Raw genomic sequence first — 18,832 nt, 5'->3', positions numbered from 1 at the left:
TGCCTACCTTGTCCTCTATCACCATCATCTAGGATGTGTGCACCACGTGAGCTAGGACAAAGAAGACGAGAAGGAAGCAGCAGAGTTGTGCGGGCGCACTAGAGGAGTGTGCGGCCGCACATCTGTCGTGTGGGGCCGCACACCAGGTGCGTGCGGGCGCACCTGTCTGGGTGTGCTCCCGTGCGCACCATTCTCTCTCCTTCGAGCGCCCGCACCGACGTGGGTCTAATTTTAGACGTCATTCCCAACTTCCTCTTGGGATTGTTAGTTATTTCTTTCCATTTATAGAGAGAAGATTAGATCTTCATTAGTAAGAATTAGATTAGATTAGATTTTAGAGAGAGAAAACACTAGTTCTTAGCATTTTAGAGAGAGAAAGTGTGGGTTTGATGATTGATGATTGAAGATTGCTTCATTTGATTTGATTCCTATCAAGTTTGTAAGAATTCTTTACTCTTTAAATGCAATTCAATGTTTGATTTCATTAGTATTGTTGTTTGATTTGGTTAATTGATAGTTTGATTGATTTGATTGAATTTGTTGGTTTCAATTTGATTTCAATTGATGAATTTGGGAATGATGATTAGTTTAGCTTTGATTTTGATGTTCTTCATGGATTGTGAGTAGTTTATTTGCTAGGGTAGTGGTGAAGCATGTATTGATGATGAATTGAGATTAATTTGGGGGAAATTGATTGAGTTGATAATGTGATTAAATTGGTTGATTGATTTTGTGCATGTGTGTGCTTGATTAGGCTTGATCACCCTTGTTATTCACACTAGATTGCATTGTGAGTTCACATTGATACGGACCATTGATTTGTGGCTTACATTTACTCGATTGGGATATCTTGTGATGTTTCCTAGCTAGTGTTTGATGTAGTTGACGCTAATTAGACCTCTAGGAGAATAGCTTGATGTACTCTCTTGGTTGCAATTTCGGTTTTCCCTCACATTGCTTGACTTGATTGGTTAATTCCCCAAGTTGATTGAACTTCATCGTTGATGCATGTGGATCCATTCCCCTAGTGCCTTAGCATTCAATTAGAACTAGCCTTTTGCATTGCCTAGCTTAGCTCTAGTTTCTACCATAAACCCCTACTAGATTTCGGAATAGCTTGACTTAGGCATCGTGCATTCGACCTCCATTCTTTTGGGTTCGACCTTGACTTACCACTACACTTCATAAGGGTTAGTTGAGTTACAAATTTTGTTTGATTGGGTGGGGTGGTAGCCCAACGACCTACCGTTCTCCTTCCCATCAAAATGGCGCCGTTGCCGGGGAATGGTGCTTTGAGTGCATGTTGTTGTTGAGTCTATTCCACTTTATTTGCAAAATACAAAAAGATTTTACACTTTAGGCTACACTTGTAGCCGTGATACTAATATTGTCTTTGAGTTTTGTGTGCATAGATCCCAAGCCATGGGAGGTAATTCAAGAGTTGCCTTGAAAGAATTGGGAGTACCCGGTGCATATAGGTATGAGAGCGGCATAGCTCCACCTACAACACCGGCAAACGACTTTGAAATTCGGCCGGCAATGATCACCCTAATTGAGAGGAGACAATATAGTGGGGCAAAGAACGAAAGCCCATTGAACCATCTTAAGGAGTTTGAAAAATATTGCAACATGATCAAGGTTAATGGAGTGTCTCAAGAATTCATCCGCCTTAAGTTGTTCCCTTTCTCCCTCATAGGAAGGTCTTTGGAATGGCTAGACAAAGAGGTGAAGCCCAATTCATTGAGAACTTGGGATGATGTCACCAAAGCTTTCTTGTTCCTTTTCTATCCTCAAAAGAAAACGGCGGAGGCAAGAGCTTTGATTCAAGGGTTCAAGCAAAAGCCAAATGAAAGTCTCTATGAAGCATGGGAAAGATTTAAGGATTATCAAAGAGAGTGTCCACACCATGGGATTCCTACCTATCAAATCATACATATCTTTTATGGCGGGTTGAGTTCTCATGGGAGAGCAAGTTTGGATGCCGGAGCCGGAGGCCCAATCATGAACAAAACGGAAGAAGAAGTGGTTGATGCAATTGATGAAGTAGCTCGTCATTATATGAATTGGCAAGAAGTGGAGAGAGAACCAACAAGCAAGGGTTACTCGATCGAACAACTTAGTGCCATTAATGATTTGACTACTTTGATTGCGGACTTAGGGAAAGAAGTTATGTCTCTCAAAGAAAAGCTTGAGAAGCCCCCTTCCCAAGCTCCAATTCTTCCCTCCCAAATTAAGGGGAGAGGTACATCTTCTCACTCTAACTCCAATCTCTCTTCTTGTTGCATGATTGTGGAATGTTGGCCATGTGAATTGTGTGGAATGAATGATCATAATGCTTCTATGTGCCCAAATGTTTCTTGTAGTGAATGTGATGGAAGTGAAATGGAACATGTGAATTATGTCAATAATCATTTGTGAACCTAGAATTGATGTTCAAAGGAATGTTGGAAATAGGAATTATCATATGAATCATGATGATTATAACCAAAATGGAGGTTGTAGAAATCATGGATACCAAGGGATTCATGGTAACTATAACCATCATGGTTGTAATGGTCATGGTCATGGCTATAGACATGGGGATCATAATCAAGGTTATGATAACCATGGTCAACAAAGGAGCCAAAATGAAACTAGGGGTAATTGGAATAATCAAACTAGGGGATATTTTCAAGCAAGTTTTCAAGATGGTTCCCCAATTGATTTAGTTCCAAATGCTCAAAGTTCAAATGATAATTCCCATGACCAATCATTTTCTTCTAGGGAATTTTTGGAAAGTGTCATTGAGAAACAAGCCAAAACTTTGGAAATGTGTATGGTTTTGAATGAAGAGAAGTTTAATTACATGTTGGCTTATAACAAGGATTTGAGTGAAAAACTTTCTCAATTGACTAGTGTATTCAAGGAATATGCAAACTCTTCTTCTTTGACTCCACCTAGCCTAGATTCTAGGAACCCTATGGATGCCACTGTTACTAGAAGTGGTAAGGTTCTTGAGGGAGGTGTGCCTAAGAAGAGTGTTGCTAATGAGAGAACTAGTAAGAATTCCATTGAAGTTGAAGGTGGTGAATGTCCCATTGAAGTTCAAATGATAATTCCCATGACCAATCATTTTCTTCTAGGGAATTTTTGGAAAGTGTCATTGAGAAACAAGCCAAAACTTTGGAAATGTGTATGGTTTTGAATGAAGAGAAGTTTAATTACATGTTGGCTTATAACAAGGATTTGAGTGAAAAACTTTCTCAATTGACTAGTGTATTCAAGGAATATGCAAACTCTTCTTCTTTGACTCCACCTAGCCTAGATTCTAGGAACCCTATGGATGCCACTGTTACTAGAAGTGGTAAGGTTCTTGAGGGAGGTGTGCCTAAGAAGAGTGTTGCTAATGAGAGAACTAGTAAGAATTCCATTGAAGTTGAAGGTGGTGAATGTCCCTTGAGCGAAAATGTTGATGAGGAACAAGTAGAGAAGGTGATAGAGAAAGAGAAAGAGGTTTGCAAACCAAGGCTTCACTATCCCCAAAGATATAATAGATATAAGTTGGATGAGCAATTTGGGAAATTTGTAGAGATGCTTAAGCAACTTCATTTAACTCTTCCTTTCACCGATGTTGTTGAACAAATGCCAAACTATGCTAAGTTCCTTAAAGAGATTTTGAGTGGAAAAAGGACTTGTGATGTGGCAGAGACCATTAGCCTTACCGAGCATTGTAGTGCAATCATCATGAACAAGATGCCTCCTAAGTTGAAGGATCCCGGAAATTTTTCCATCCCTTGTGCCATCAACAAGACCCAAATTGATAATGCCTTATGTGACTTAGGAGCTAGTGTTAGCCTTATGCCATATTCGGTTTATCAAAGACTAGGTCTAGGAGAACTTCTACCTTCAAAGATTACTTTGCAATTAGCCGATAGGTCGATCAAGATTCCTAAGGGAAAGGTAGAAGATGTGCCTTTAAGGGTTCGGAAATTTGTTATCCCGGTTGATTTTGTAGTGTTGGATATGGATGAAGATGCTACAATACCTATCATCTTAGGTAGACCTTTCCTTGCTACATCGGGGGCTATGATAGATGTTAAAAGTGCTGAGATTTCTCTTAAGATTGGAGAGGAAGTAGTTGAATTTGACTTGAATGAAGGAATGAAATATCCCTCTTCTTCTTTAGAAAATTGCATGAGAGTTGAAGTGCTTGATAATATTGTGAATTCCATGCATGAGCACTTGCTCACATCTAATGATCCTCTTGAGTGTGTCTTGTTGAATAAGGAAAAGATAGGTATCCCAACCAAGGAAGAGCAATTGTACGAGGATTTGCTTAATGGAGGCGATATAGGGAGTGGAGAAGAAACTTGTATGGGGATATCAAGTCAAGATGCTTTGCAAGTGGCCTCAACCAAAGAAGGTAAAGGTGTTCCCGTGGTAGAGCTAAAACCTTTACCATCACACCTTAGGTATGAATTCTTAGGCCCTAATTCTACATATCCCATTATTGTTAGTGCATCCTTGAGTGAGAGCCAAGCTCAAGCGTTATGTGGTGTTTTGAGAAAGCACCAAGGTGCTTTGGGGTACACAATTGATGATCTTAAAGGCATAAGCCCCGCCTTGTGTACACACCACATAACACTTGAGGAAGACACCCTACCTTCTATTGAACGACAAAGGAAACTACATCCCCAAATGGGAGAAGTAGTCAAGAAAGAGATCACCAAACTTTTGGATGCGGGAATCATATTCCCCATCTCAAGCTCAAGGTGGGTCTCCCCCGTGCATGTCGTTCCTAAAAAGGGGGGTATGACCGTAGTTGAGAATGAGAAAGGTGAGCTCATTCCAACTAGAACGGTCACCGGTTGGAGGATGTGTATAGACTATAGACGTCTAAACACGTCAACCAAAAAGGATCACTTCCCTCTCCCTTTTATTGACCAAATGCTTGAAAGGTTGACTAGGCACAAATTTTATTGCTTCCTTGATGGATATTCAGGATTCTTTCAAATTCCTATTCATCCCGAGGATCAAGAAAAGACAACCTTCACATGCCCCTATGATACTTTTTCATATAGAAGAATGCCCTTTAGATTGTGTAATGCTCCGGCGACCTTTCAAAGGTGTATGATGAGCATTTTTGGGGACATGCTTGAAGAGAAAATGAAAGTTTTCATGGATGATTTTTCCGTGGGAGGTGTTTCATTTGAGGATTGCCTCAAAAATCTTGAAAAATGCCTTGAGAGATGTGAAAAGGTCAATTTGGTGCTTAATTGGGAAAAATGCCACTTCATGGTGGAAGAAGGGATTGTTCTAGGCCATAAAATTTCCAATAAAGGCATTGAGGTTGACAAGGCTAAGATTGAGGTGATAGAGAAGTTGCCCCCCCGGTCAATCTGAAAGGGGTAAGATCATTTTTGGGTCATGCCGGATTTTATAGAAGGTTTATCAAAGACTTTTCTCTCATTGCTAAGCCCTTAAATGATCTTCTCCAAAAAGATGTTGATTTTGTCTTTAATGATGCTTGTTTGGAAGCTTTTAATAGATTGAAGAAAGCTTTGACTTCTACTCCTATTGTCCAAGCCCCTAGATGGGATTTGCCATTTGAGCTCATGTGTGATGCAAGTGATACGGCCATAGGAGGTGTGTTGGGTCAAAGAATCGACAAAAAGCTCTATGTCATCTATTATATGTCAAAGACTCTCAATGGTGCTCAAAGAAATTACACAACAACGGAAAAGGAATTCTTGGCTATTGTTCATTCTTTTGAGAAATTCCGTTGTTATTTGTTGGGGTCTAAGACTATAGTTTTCACCGATCATGCGGCTTTGAAGTATCTCCTTGGAAAAAAGGAATCCAAACCGAGGTTGATTCGTTGGGTCCTTGAGCTTCAATCTTTTGATCTTGAGATCCGGGATAAAAAAGGTGCGGAAAATGTTGTTGCGGATCATTTGTCTAGACTTGAGGATTTTCAAGTTCAAGACGATGGGTCTCCTATAGAGGACCGAATGTTGGATGATTCTTTATATGTTATCAATGTGAAGGAGCTCCCTTGGTTTGCCGATTTGGTGAATTTTCTTGCTTGTGGGGAGTTCCCTCCGTCCTTTTCCAACAATCAAAGGAGGAAGCTCAAGAGAGAAGCTAGGCACTATGTTTGGGATGAACCAATCTTGTACAAAAGAGGGGTGGATGGATTGTTGCGCCGGTGTGTGCCAAATGAGGAAATACCAAATGTTTTAAAGATGTGCCACTCGGATCCTAGTGGCGGTCACATGGGTGTTTCAAGAACGGCCTCTAAGGTGCTTCAATGTGGATTATGGTGGCCTAACCTCTTCAAGAATTCTTGGGAGTATGTCAAAAGTTGTGATCAATGCCAAAGGACCGGGAATATTTCGAGGAGGAATGAGATGCCCCAACAACCAATACTTGAATTGGAAATATTTGATGTTTGGGGTATAGATTTTATGGGTCCTTTTCCATCTTCTTATGGGAATCAATATATTCTTGTTGCCGTTGATTATGTGTCAAAGTGGGTGGAAGCCATTGCTTCTCCCACTAACGACCATAAAGTGGTGATGAAATTGTTCAAAAAGATAATATTCCCTAGGTTTGGCATCCCCAAAGCAGTTATAAGTGACAATGGCTCCCATTTTGTGCACTATGCTTTCCTGAAGATGTTGAAGAAGCATGGAGTGAACCAAAGATTTGGTCTTCCTTATCATCCTCAAACCAATGGGCAAGTTGAGGTATCTAATCGTCAAATTAAGTTGATTCTTGAGAAGACGGTTGCAAGGAGTAGGAAAGATTGGGCAAATAAGCTTGATGATGCCTTGTGGGCATATAGAACGGCTTTCAAGACTCCTATTGGTACCACTCTTTATCGCTTGGTTTATGGAAAGTCTTGTCACCTTCCGGTTGAGCTTGAGCACCGCACTCATTGGGCTATTAAAAAGATCAATTTTGATTTGGCTAGTGCGGGTGAGCAACGTTGGTTAGACCTTCATGAGTTAGAAGAGCTTCGGTTGGATGCATATGATTGTGCTAGCTTGTATAAAGCTAGAACTAAAGAGGTGCATGATAAGCTCATTGAGAAGAAAGAGTTTGTTCCGGGGGATAAGGTGCTTCTTTTCAATTCCAAAATGAGGCTTTTTCCCGGAAAATTGATGTCTCGTTGGACCGGCCCTTTTGTTGTTCAAGAGGTGTTCTCAAATGGCTCTATCGAAATTTCTCCTTTGGATTTTTCGAGAACATTTAAGGTCAACGGACATAGACTCAAGCGGTATTATGATGGAGTGTTTGTGGGGGTCATTCATGACATGACCCTCTATGATCCGCCTTGAAAGAGGTGGAGGATGTCTAGCTTAAGACTCTAAATTAAGCGCTTCACGGGAGGCAACCCGTGTTTTCTAACTTTTTCTTCCTTTTTCTTTTGGTTTTTCTTTGTGTTTTGATGGTGTTTTTGTGATCTAATTTTGTTGTGTTTGATGTTGTAGGATGGTTTGAGTTGATTTCCAACAATTTTGATGCCAATTTTGAGGTAAACTTGTCCCAATTCTTAAGTTGGAAGAGTGGGTAAGTATGGAGAATGGTGAATACTTGTGTTTATTTTCATGATTTTCATGTTTTTCTTTCTCCAATATGAAGTGTAGCTACTGCCTATATGGTTCCCCATGACCATCATAGGGGTGTGCGCACATGATGAGGGAGGAAGAAACTTGGAAATAAAGCCCAGTTTTTGTGCGCCCGCACATCAGTAATGTGCGGCCTCACACGTGCTCTGTGCGGGCGCAAATCTCTCATGTGCGGCCGCACCTTGCTGGGTATACGAGGGCTAGTTTTCCCTCCTCTTTTAAGCCCGATTTTCCTTCTCTCCCTCTCTCCTACTTCATTCTACTTCCTTCTTAGGTCTATTGTGGTTGCTCATAGTTTTCCTCCATTTTCATCATATTATTTTTCATCTTTCCTCATCAAATTCTCCATAATTCTCACTATTTTGCTACCCAAGTCTTCATTCTACATCTTTAAAGGTAATTTTCTCACTCCTAGTTTGAAATTTTTGGGTACTTCTTAATTGAAACTTGTTGGTATGATTGTTGGAAATGTTTATGTGTAGTAGTGTTTTTCTTGCTTACATCTTGTGATTTTCTATCAATTGAGAGTATAATTGCATGTTTTATGTGATAAAGTTTCAATTTTCATACCTCATGAGAATTTGAGCATGACTAGTACTACCCTCACACTCTCCACCATTACTACCACTTGTTTTTATGTTGATGACTATGGAAATGTTGATGTTGGTTTTGTAAAATTTAATTATGATGATGATATTACTTGAGCATATTATAAATTTTGGCATGAATCTTGTTGGATTTCCATATGTTTAGTTTTAGGGTATTTTGTTGATGTTGATGGTGATAATGGAGAAAGTGGTTGTTGGTAGTATGGTATATAGTTGCTTTTCTTAATTGTGATTTGGGGTAATATTTGTGTCAATTGTGATGCCTTGATTATGCATTATTCACCTCTATTGAATTTTTGCTTAACTCATGTAATATTGTGCACTTTATTTTTCCCCATACTCATGATTAATTTTTGGCACACTATTCCTATTTTTGAAACCATTTCCTTTGTCCATTATTTTGTAGATGGGTGGTTCAAGACAAGCTAAGCGCACCAAGGTTACAAATTCTAGGAAAACTATTGATCCACCTTCCACCATCAAAGAAACTTATGGCATCAAGTTCACGGTTCAAGAGCATTGGGACCGATTCGAGAGTCTTTCATCAAGGAAATTGTATTCTACAAGATTCTATGATCGTGACACCACTACTCTTCTAGGGATCGACGATGATGTACGGATGTTAGCTCGGAATTTGGGCCTTGAGCAATTCATTGACCTTAGTGCTCCCACCTATGCAAGGCTCACTTATGAATTTCTATCATCGCTCGATGTGCAAAAGGATGGCAACGATAATGAATGTCCAACACTATCTTTCCAAGTATTCAATGAAGACAATTCTATTCCCCTTTCATTCCTAAACAAGATGTTCAATTTTCCGGAGCCCATTGAAGGCATGTCTTTGATTTATCCGGCCTATGAAGCTCTTCATCGCAACCATAGGTATGATGAGAATGATTGGTGGGATGATATTTCTATTGAAGACGCTTATTGTGCTCAATCTTCCAAATCGGCCTCTATAGTCCATGGAGCGATGCGCTATTTTAGCCGCATCCTTACTTGTGCATTTTTCTCCAAGGAATCTCTTGGAGCCATATCTCAAGAACAATTAAGTTGGCTATGGTTGGCTAATCGATATAGGGATGATATGGTGGAGGTGATCGATTTTGCAAGGCACTTGCTCGACCGTTTCATCGACATTCGGGACGGCTTCTTTCTCTCGGGAAGCATACAAATAGGGGGTATGATTACCATCATCGTGCTATCGCTTAACAAAAAGTATGCATCCATGATTGGGGATCTTAAGGAGATTAAGGACCCTAGAGAGAAGTCTTCATCTTGTTTGTTGGGCACGTTTGCCTTGATCAACCAAAAGTTCATTGAGCGCACTATCATGGACGATTTGTTTATTTGGAAAGTGTCTAGGACTACCGATTGGTGCCTTATTCCCTACGAAGGGTCGATGGTGAGAGACACAAATTCATCCTACCCTTTGAAGCCGCCCAAGAGAGATATTCCGAGTTCTTTTCGTCGGGTTTCCATGCCTTCTTCGGGTAATGCTCATCCAAGGTCTAAGGCCTCTTCATCTAAGGGAGGTATCCCTCGTACTTCTTCTCCTACTCCTCTTTCTCCTTCATCCCCTCCCTTGCATGATTTATCTAGCTTGCATGAAAAGATTGATGCCCTTACTATTGCCTTGTCTACTTCTTCTTCTATGGGGATTGTTTGTTTTGAGGGTAGCTATGATTATCATGCTAGGAGGGTGTATGACTATCATGTTTCTAGGGGGGATATTGAGCCTTATGTGAATTACCCATACCTCCAGGTCCAAGAGGGCCCTATCCCACAGTGGGAGCCTTTTGACAAGGCGGTGGGGCCCCGTCTCTGCTATCCCTATTGGGAGGGCCCACATATGGCGCATAGTGCCATTCGTGGGACCTCTAGAGGGGATTATGATTATAGGAGGCCGGGAGGGTGTGACTGGACTTATGATCCAACTAACCCTGCTCCTTTCCCTTCCCCTGAGACTGAGGGGAGGTGGGGTCGTTCAGGCCCCCCTGTCTTGGATGATTGGTCTGAATATTTTGCTGCTGATGCCCTTCGGAGGTTAGGTAGGGCTAAAGGGAAGGAGGCTGTTTCATTGGGTGGGGGGTGTTTGGGGCATTTTTCAGCCTTGACAAGTGGACCAATGAGGAGGTGCCACGCGTCAGAGGCTGGCAGGTCATCTTTGAACAACCTCCAGCTGACACGTGGCCTCTCCAGATACTCTCTCAGAATTGCGGCCTTCAAGGGCCCAATTCCGCAAAAAACCGCTATTTGGCGGCGCAGCCCATCAATCCTAGGTTAAATAACCTAGGAAAGGGCACTTTTCCCAAGGACCCTATAAATAGGGAGACATTCCCCCAAAATGGGGGACATTCAGAAATTCACCAAACATTTATTACACCCAATTTTCTCTCTCATCAGAGAACACCTGAGCTTAGAATCCAAGCAGATCCCCACCTTAAATTCCGCACTTTTTACTCTCCTTCAAGTTACTAACTTGAGCGTTGGAGGCGGAGCACCACCCAAACGGTGTCTTCGTTGATTTTGCAAGTACAGAAGCCTTCCAGACCAGTCTTCGAGTTGTAACTCTCCCAAGGGACAAAAACACTCAAAACATTTGGCGCCGTCTGTGGGGAGAGTACCTCAAGATGGTTCAAAATTCTGTACCAATTCCTAATTCTACCTCTCTACGTCCGGGTACTCAGACGGGTAACCCGGAAGACTTGCAACCGGTTATTCAGCCGGTAGGATTTGAAATCCCCCAGCCTCCACCTCAGCCTCAGCCAGAGGTATTCACTAAGGAGGAGGATGAAGAAGAAGACAATGATGTTGAGACTTACATCTCTAGGGATGGTTCTCTCATCTCTAAATCCATCCGTTCCAGAGATCAGCTGGAACGAAATCTGGATCAGGCGGGCCCTAGTAGCCGGCCGACTGGGAGGTCAGACGGGGAAACCCGGAAGACCAGAGGAGAAGCCCCAGTCACCCGGAACGAGCTCGTGAAATTTATGAACTCCTTCAAGGGTGAGATCAAAGAAATGATCAACAACAAGGCAGGCTCTTCCAAGAGTCAGCCGGCTAAAAAGACTCCCAATGATGGGAAGAAGAAGAAGCCGGTCAAGGACAGGAAGCCAACTCCCCACCCAAAGGAGAAGGCAGCCGCAAAACTTGACTGGTCTAAGATTCTGATGCCCCGGCGACCCCAGCCGGAGGGCAAATAAGCCTTCACCTTTGATGCTCGAGAAGTCATCAATCGAAGGAGGCAGCAGCAGTCTGAGTCAGCTTCTACCTCAAGCTTTCCAGACAGCTTCGAGCAAGCTTCTGCAAGGAACTCTATGTCCTTGCATGAGAGTCGGACAGGCGGTAAATCCGTCAACACCGAACCTCAGCTGATGATAGGGTCTATGCCAAACGCACCCGAGGCGCAGTATGGGCAATATGGCCTCCAGTTCATGAAGCCACCCCCATTCGGAGGTCAGGCGGCATATACTAATGCCCAGCCACTGGACTGGCAGCTCCGGCTGATGAGGCTAGGCGAACAGCCGTCTGCCTTTGCAGCCAATATAACCGAGGCGGCTCAGCCGGCCAAGGTTAAAAACATTTTGGTTGGTGCTTATGATGGCACCACCAACCCTGAAGATCACCTGATGGCATACACCAACCTAATGTGTTTACAAGGTTGGGATGATGCCACCTGGTGCCGTTGCTTTCCGGCTACATTGAAGGGCATTGCCCAGCAATGGTTTGGCAACTTGCCAGCCGGATCTATTGAGTGCTTCAAGAAGCTAGCCTTCTTGTTTGCCACCAACTTCTCAATGAACATCCCTGCTAAGAAGACAAGTTTAGACTTCAGCACCATTAAGTAGGGAGAGAGAGAAGGGCTACGCTCATATGTCAGGCGGTTCAACCTGGTTAGAATTCAAATCCAGGGGCTGTCTGACGAGGTAGCATTTATAGACTTTTTCAAGGGTCTGAGAGACGGATCGGCTTTTAAGTTCGACCTTGTCAGAAAAGGGGCTTTTACGCTACAGGCGGCCCTGAGGGAGGCGGAAAGCTATATACAAGCAACCGACCTCTGTACGCCTGGTAACCAGTCGGACTCCAAGAAGTCTGACAAGCAAAAAGAGAGCCGGTCTGCTCAGCCGGCAAAGAAAAAAGAAGAGAGCAAGAAAAGAAGTCTGGGCGGTCAGTGATTCTGAGCAGCCGTCTCAGAAAAAGAAAAAAGAGTTTAAACCGTACGTTCCCCGGTGCGAGTTTAACAAGGATTGTAACTCAATCCTCATGGAGGTAAAGGACCGGCTGCCCATTGAGAAGCCGAATCCAATGAAGAGTTCCGTCCAAACCCGGAACAAGAACAAATATTGTCAATTCCATGAGGAGGTTGGCCATGACACCAACGACTGCTTCAGTTTACAGCGGACGTTGGACCGTCTAGCTGACAAAGGACATCTGAAGTCCTATATTTCTAAGTCCCCAGCCGGGGCAAAAAAGAAGAACAAGGGTCAGTCCTCTAAGGCTGCCTCCCAGCCTGCAAGTAGTTCGGAAACCGACAAGGATCCGGTCTACACCATAGCAGGCGGATTCTCTTGTGGTGGCCCTACCATTCGGGGCACCAAAAGCCATCTTCGAAAGATGGATAAGGATGATGAGGAGCAGGCGTCTGCCAGCTCCACTTTTCCGGATGTCCTCATTACTGAGAAGGACAGGGGCAGCGTTCGCCGCCCGCATGACGATCCGGTTGTCATTGAATGCAAAGTCGCCAACCAGTTAGTTGGGCGCATCCTTATTGACACCGGCAGCTCGTCAGACATCATCAGCCTCCGGTGCTTGCAGAAGCTGAAATACAACTCTAGCAGCATGCATCCGGTCACCCACCCCCTGGTTGGTTTTGGGGGTGGGATGGTCTATCCAGCCGGCAGAATTGACTTACCCATCCGGCTGGGTGAGAAGGGCCAGGGACGACATATGGTCGTCAGATTCTTGGTCGTTGAGGAGTTGACCGCCTACAACATCATTCTTGGGAGGCCAACCCTCAACGAAGCCAAGGCTGTAATCATCCCTTCTCTCATGCTCATCAAGTATGAGAGGGATGATGGTTCTGTTGATTCCCTGAACGGGGATCATAAGACGGCCAGGGAGTGTTATCTCTCAGCCGTCAAGGATACTGTGGCCGCAGACGGCCAAGGGAAGGAGCCAATAGACCTTGACAATGTCAAGGATGCTCCCTCACCTCCACCAGCAGCCGGAAAAAAGAGAAAAGCTGCAGAGCTGGTGGTGGTGAAGAAAGAAAAGAAATAGCAATCACTGACCGGTGAACGGTCAGAGGAGCTCCGTCCCCAACCGGCTGGTGAAAGTATTGATCTTGTTCTGGACGACAGCCGTCCAGAGCGAACTGTAAAGGTTGGGACGGTTGCTAATGCTGTTCTAGGTGCAGACTTGTACCTCCTGCTGAAAGAATTCAAAGATGTGTTTGCCTTTGAAGTGGAAGAGATTCCAGGCATTAGCCCGGATCTTGCTGTCCACAAACTCGCCGTGGATCCAAAAATGAAGCCCATCCGGCAAAAGAAGAGAAACCACGGTGAGGAAAGAAGTCAGGCGGCAGCTGCCGAAGTAAAAAAGCTGTTGGATGCCAGGTTCATTCGGCCTTGTAATTTCCCCGACTGGGTGGCAAACGTTGTGCTAGTAAAGAAGCCGAATGGTACCTGGCGGATGTGTGTAGATTACACAGATCTCAACAAGGCATGCCCAAAGGATAGTTATCCACTTCCAAAAATTGACAGTTTGGTCGATTCAACAGCCGGTCATGCCTTGATGAGTTTTATGGATGCCTATTCCGGCTTCCATCAGATACCTCTGTGGAAAAAATATCAAGAAAAGACGGCCTTCGTCACTGATCAGGGGTTATTCTGCTATACTGTGATGCCGTTTGGCTTGAAGAATGCGCCGGCTACGTTCCAACGGATGATTAATACAGTCTTCATTAATCAAATTGGGAGGAATGTAGAGGCGTATATTGATGACATGATAATCAAATCCAAGCAGCAGGCGGATCATCTTGCTGATCTCCGAGAAACCTTCACCACACTCAGGCGGCATAAGGTTATGTTAAATCCTAAGAAATGCGTTTTTGGTGTTGAGTCTGGGAAGTTTCTCGGATTCCTGATTGATCAAAGGGGGATAGAGGCTAAGCCTGAGAAGATACAGGCGGTAATTGACATGAAGTCACCCCGCACTGTCAAGGAAGTTCAGAGACTCACTGGTTGCCTGGCCGCCTTGGGGAGGTTCCTCAGCCGGTCAGGTGACAAATGCCTTTACTTCTTCCAAGCAATCAGGAAGAAGACTAGATTTGAATGGGGGGATGATGCTGAGGCTTGTTAGACTAGAAGTTGAAAGAACACTTGCACTCTTTGCCAAGGCTTGTTAGTCCTTTGCCAAGAGAGAAGTTGTACATGTACCTAGCCGTCTCAGACCATGCTCTCAGTGCCGTTCTCCTTGCTGAACGAGACGGTACACAGCTCCCGGTATATTTCATTAGTCATGTGTTAAAAAATGCTGAACTCCGGTACCCTATGGTGGAAAAATTTGGTCTTGCTCTATATATGGCCTTCAAAAAGTTGAAGCCATACTTCCTGGCACATCCGGTGGTAATCTACACCGACCAGCCCCTCAAGCGGCCAATGTCCACTCTGGAGTCATCCGGGAGAATGCTGAAATGGGCTATTGAAATGCAAAGTCTTGAAATATCCTTCGAACCAAGGAAAGCAGTGAAAGGTCAGGCGTTCGCCGACTTCATTGTTGAAATGACTCGTCCGATTCTCCCGGATACCGTTGATCAGGTTTGGAAGGTATATGTAGACGGGAGCTCTACAAAGAATGGCTGTGGTGCAGGCATAGTTTGTGAATCTCCAGAAGGAGATAGATATGAGTATGCACTACGGTTCAAGTTTCAGGCCTCGAATAATGAGGCGGAGTATGAAGCCCTGCTAGCCGGAATCCGCATGCGTAAGGCAGTAGGGGCAACAAAGATTGACGCCCACTCTGATTCTCAGTTGGTTGTTAGCCAGTATGAGGGCACTTATGAAGCGACCCATCCGGCAATGATCAAATATCTTCAGGCTGTCAAAGATGAGGCTGGAACACTTGAGGAGTTCAGATTGAATCAAGTGCCTCGGTCAGATAACCACTCGGCGGATGCACTATCAAAATTGGCATCATCCGCCTGCCATGATACGCCTCGGTCAGTCTTTTGGGAAGTTCTTGAAAAACGAAGTATTTATGAAGAGCCCATTGGAATTCTGGATCGAAGTTCTACTTGGATGGATGGCATCCGGGCGTATCTTGCAGACGGCACGCTCCCTGATTCACCTCAGGAAGCAGCCGTCATGAAAAAGAGAGCAGCAAACTTCGAATTGAGAAACGGAGAACTCTTCAAGGCTGGTTTTCTCAAGCCCTTGTTGAAATGTGTTACCCCAGAAAAGGGGAAGGAAGTACTCGAAGAACTGCATGCGGGATTTTGCGCCTCCCATATAGGCGGCAAGTCCCTAGCCGTCAGAGCCAGCAGCATTATTTTTGGCCTACCCTTGAGGCAGATGCCAAGGAATTTGTGAAGAAATGTGATAAATTCCAGAGGTTTGGCAAGCTAATACATCGCCCGGCTACTGATCTGACGGCAATTCACAGCCCAGTCCCGTTTTCTAAATGGGGCATGGACATATTGGTTCCATATATGCCTGCTCCAGGCGGAAAGCGCTATATTTTGGTGGCTGTGGATTACTTCACCAAATGGGTGGAGGCGGAGGCAGTTAAGAATATCAAGACAAGGGATGTCATCTCTTTCATATGGAAGAATATTATCACCCGGTTTGGGGTACCTATGTCTATGGTGTTTGATAATGGCCCTCAGTTTGAAACGCCTCAGCTCAAGACTTGGTTAGGAGATCAGGGTATCTCAAGTTATTTTGCCTCAGTCGGCCGTCCTCAAGCAAATGGTCAAGTTGAGGCATTCAACAAACCCATCTCAGACGGAATCAAAAAGAAAATTGAAAGAGTCGGTGGCCTATGGGCTGAAGAGTTAATTCATGTGTTATGGGCCATCCGGACAACTGCTAAGGGGTCAACTGGAGAAACCCCGTTTCTCATGGTATACGGGGCTGAAGCCGTTTTACCCATTGAACACTATGAGCCTACGCTCAGAGTGATGCTCTATGATGAAGAGGCAAATTGGGAGGCCATGCGGTTGGCATTGGACTCCCTTCCGGAACGCAGGGGCAATGTTGCCCTGCGACATGAGATATACCGTCTGAGAATGACGCGAGCCTACAACAAAAGAGTGCACAAACGCCCTTTGAAAGTGGACGATTTTGTGTTACGGAAAATGGAGGCAACCAGAAGGGCCAATGAGCTTGGAAAGCTAACTCCTAATTGGGAAGGCCCCTACCGGATCTATGAAGAAGTTAGGGATGGCACATACCGCTTGGAAACCCCAGACGGTAAACGCCTGCCAAGAACTTGGAATGTAGACAACTTAAAAAAGTACTACTTCTGAGTATTGTAAGTTTTTTGTAACAAGAAGTATTAATGAGAAATGCTTTTGTTTCATTTATTGTCTTTTTATTTCCGTCTGGGTTTACCCATGCTAATGTTGAAAAAGTACAGTAATAAATTTAACATGTGAATAACTTGAGGCCAATGGCCAGATAAAAACTAAGTTTGATACTTAGTATATGAAATCAAAAGTCCATAGTGACATGAGGCTAATAGCCGGATCCAAAAGCTAAGCACAAAACCGTTTAGCAGCTATCAGCCGGTCTAACAGCTAGACCTGAGGCCAAGGGTCAGATGGTTGTCCATTTTCTCAAAATTCGTCTATTCCCATATGGCTATAGGCGTCCGGCGACACCCCACCGGGTGCAATCGTCGCAGAGAACAGCCACCATGCTTGTTCTATAAGCCCATGCAAGCGGCAACAATTGAGAGGCTAAAGTAGTCAACTCATAGCTGTCTGTTCATATTATTTCTCCTAAGTAATTTTTGGTTGAAAATTTTCCGGCTGTCTACAAGTATCAGCCGGAGAAACATCGAAAGTCTTTTTCTTAGAGAAATTTTCCTCAAGTTGCGTACTTCTGAGGCAAACCCCTTTTTTGCGTAATGGCTATGAAGCATACCCAGACGGTTTGACACCGACTGGGGCAGAGGTTGCATGCCTGTTATTTGGCCGGCTGTGTACTTGGTTTGGGGCAATCACTATTGTGATTGATTGCCTTACAAACATCCCATACTCTTTTAAGTATGAGAAGTTTCCAAGGAAATCAATCCTCTCTTTGTTTGGATTAAACCAACCACACAGCCGTCCAGGGGCAAAGACAGCCGGATATGTGCCTGCCGCATGCTTTTTATAAGTTAGGCAAATTCACAAGTATATATTGAGTGTGTATGCAAGAGTGAAAAATTGAAAAAATTGAAAATTTATGCAAGTATAAGAAAACCGACTGGGTCGGTGTACTTCATAAAATAAAATGGCTCAAGGCCAGGAATAATTGTTAGCCGGATACACATCCGGAATACAGAGACAAAAGAAAAAATAAAAAGTTACACAATTACTCGGCGCACAGGCCGGAAAAGCAAAGTTGGCATACTGCCGCTGAAAAAGGAGAGGAGCTACGCTGCTGGTTGTTCCGGCTGGGCTGGAGTTGTTGAAGGAACATCATCTGGAATCTCAACCGCTTCAGGCTGGCTTTCCTTGTTCACTTCCTTTATATTCTCGTCAAGGTCCGGCTTCTCTGTGTCCGAAACCTCAGCACTATTCTCCAAGGCCCATTCCTTGAAGTGAGCCGGAGCAGGATCCTGGAGAGCCTTGGCATCATACACCTCAGTGGCGTAGTTATACCTCAGCTTGTAGACTTCAAAGTCTACCTCAGGATAGAGAAGCCCCCAAGCATATCGGAGGCGGATCTCATTGTCCCGCTCATTCTCTTTGATGAGCCGGTCCTGCTCAGCCTTGAGCTCCTCAGCATGTTGGCCCTTCAGAGTGGCAAGATCCGCAATCAGCCGGGACTTGTCTGCTCTGAGGGCAACGTTCTCTTGGTCAGCTCCCTCCAAGGCCTTGAGGTTGGAGCCGGCGGTTTGCAGCTGAAGCTCCAGGTCTTTGATTTTGTTGTTGGCTTCATCATTAGCAGCCGTCAAAGTTCGGACCAGCTCCTCCTATTTCAACTCGAGGGCTTTAATCTTAACATCAAAATTTATATAGGCATATTCAGCAGAGTTGAGATTAGCTTGAGCCCTTCTTTTGGCATCAGTTACCTCTTCTTGCTTCTTCCGGAAAGGCAACCGGAGTCCATCCACCCGGACCATAACCTGAGCAAGGTCATCCGGGAAACTAAACACTTAGCAATTTGAAAGACAAAATGAAATAAAAAGAAATGTAAAAGATAAGGGGCAAGTTTCACTTACCTCCGCCAGCTGCCCCAGAATCTGGTCGAAGTCGACCTCGTGGCGGTTGGGTATGGAGTTCTTGTCCGTCTGGGTGAGAGTTCTCACCATCCGTTTTCCAAATCCCGCCAGGTCCGGGGCAGAAGTAGCATCTGCAGCATAAGAAGGACTTGGTGAGAGACTGACAACATTTTTGGC

At 44.2% G+C, this 18,832-nt stretch overlaps 1 non-coding gene across 1 annotated transcript; it reads right to left on the bottom strand.

Moving 5' to 3' along the window:
• Window positions 1-1,807: 1,807 nt before the first annotated feature.
• LOC145621638 (small nucleolar RNA R71) lies at window positions 1,808-1,913 on the bottom strand. Its single transcript, XR_014108461.1, has one exon. It is a non-coding gene; the product is annotated as a small nucleolar RNA R71 (small nucleolar RNA).
• Between the last annotated feature and the right edge of the window lie 16,919 nt (window positions 1,914-18,832).

Source organism: Chenopodium album, chromosome 27 (assembly GCF_948465745.1).
Source record: "Chenopodium album chromosome 27, dcCheAlbu1.1, whole genome shotgun sequence".
In the NCBI taxonomy this organism is placed as follows: Eukaryota; Viridiplantae; Streptophyta; class Magnoliopsida; order Caryophyllales; family Amaranthaceae; genus Chenopodium; species Chenopodium album.
Note: the sequence above shows the minus strand (reverse complement) of the source record. Positions and strands in the feature narration are given on the sequence as shown.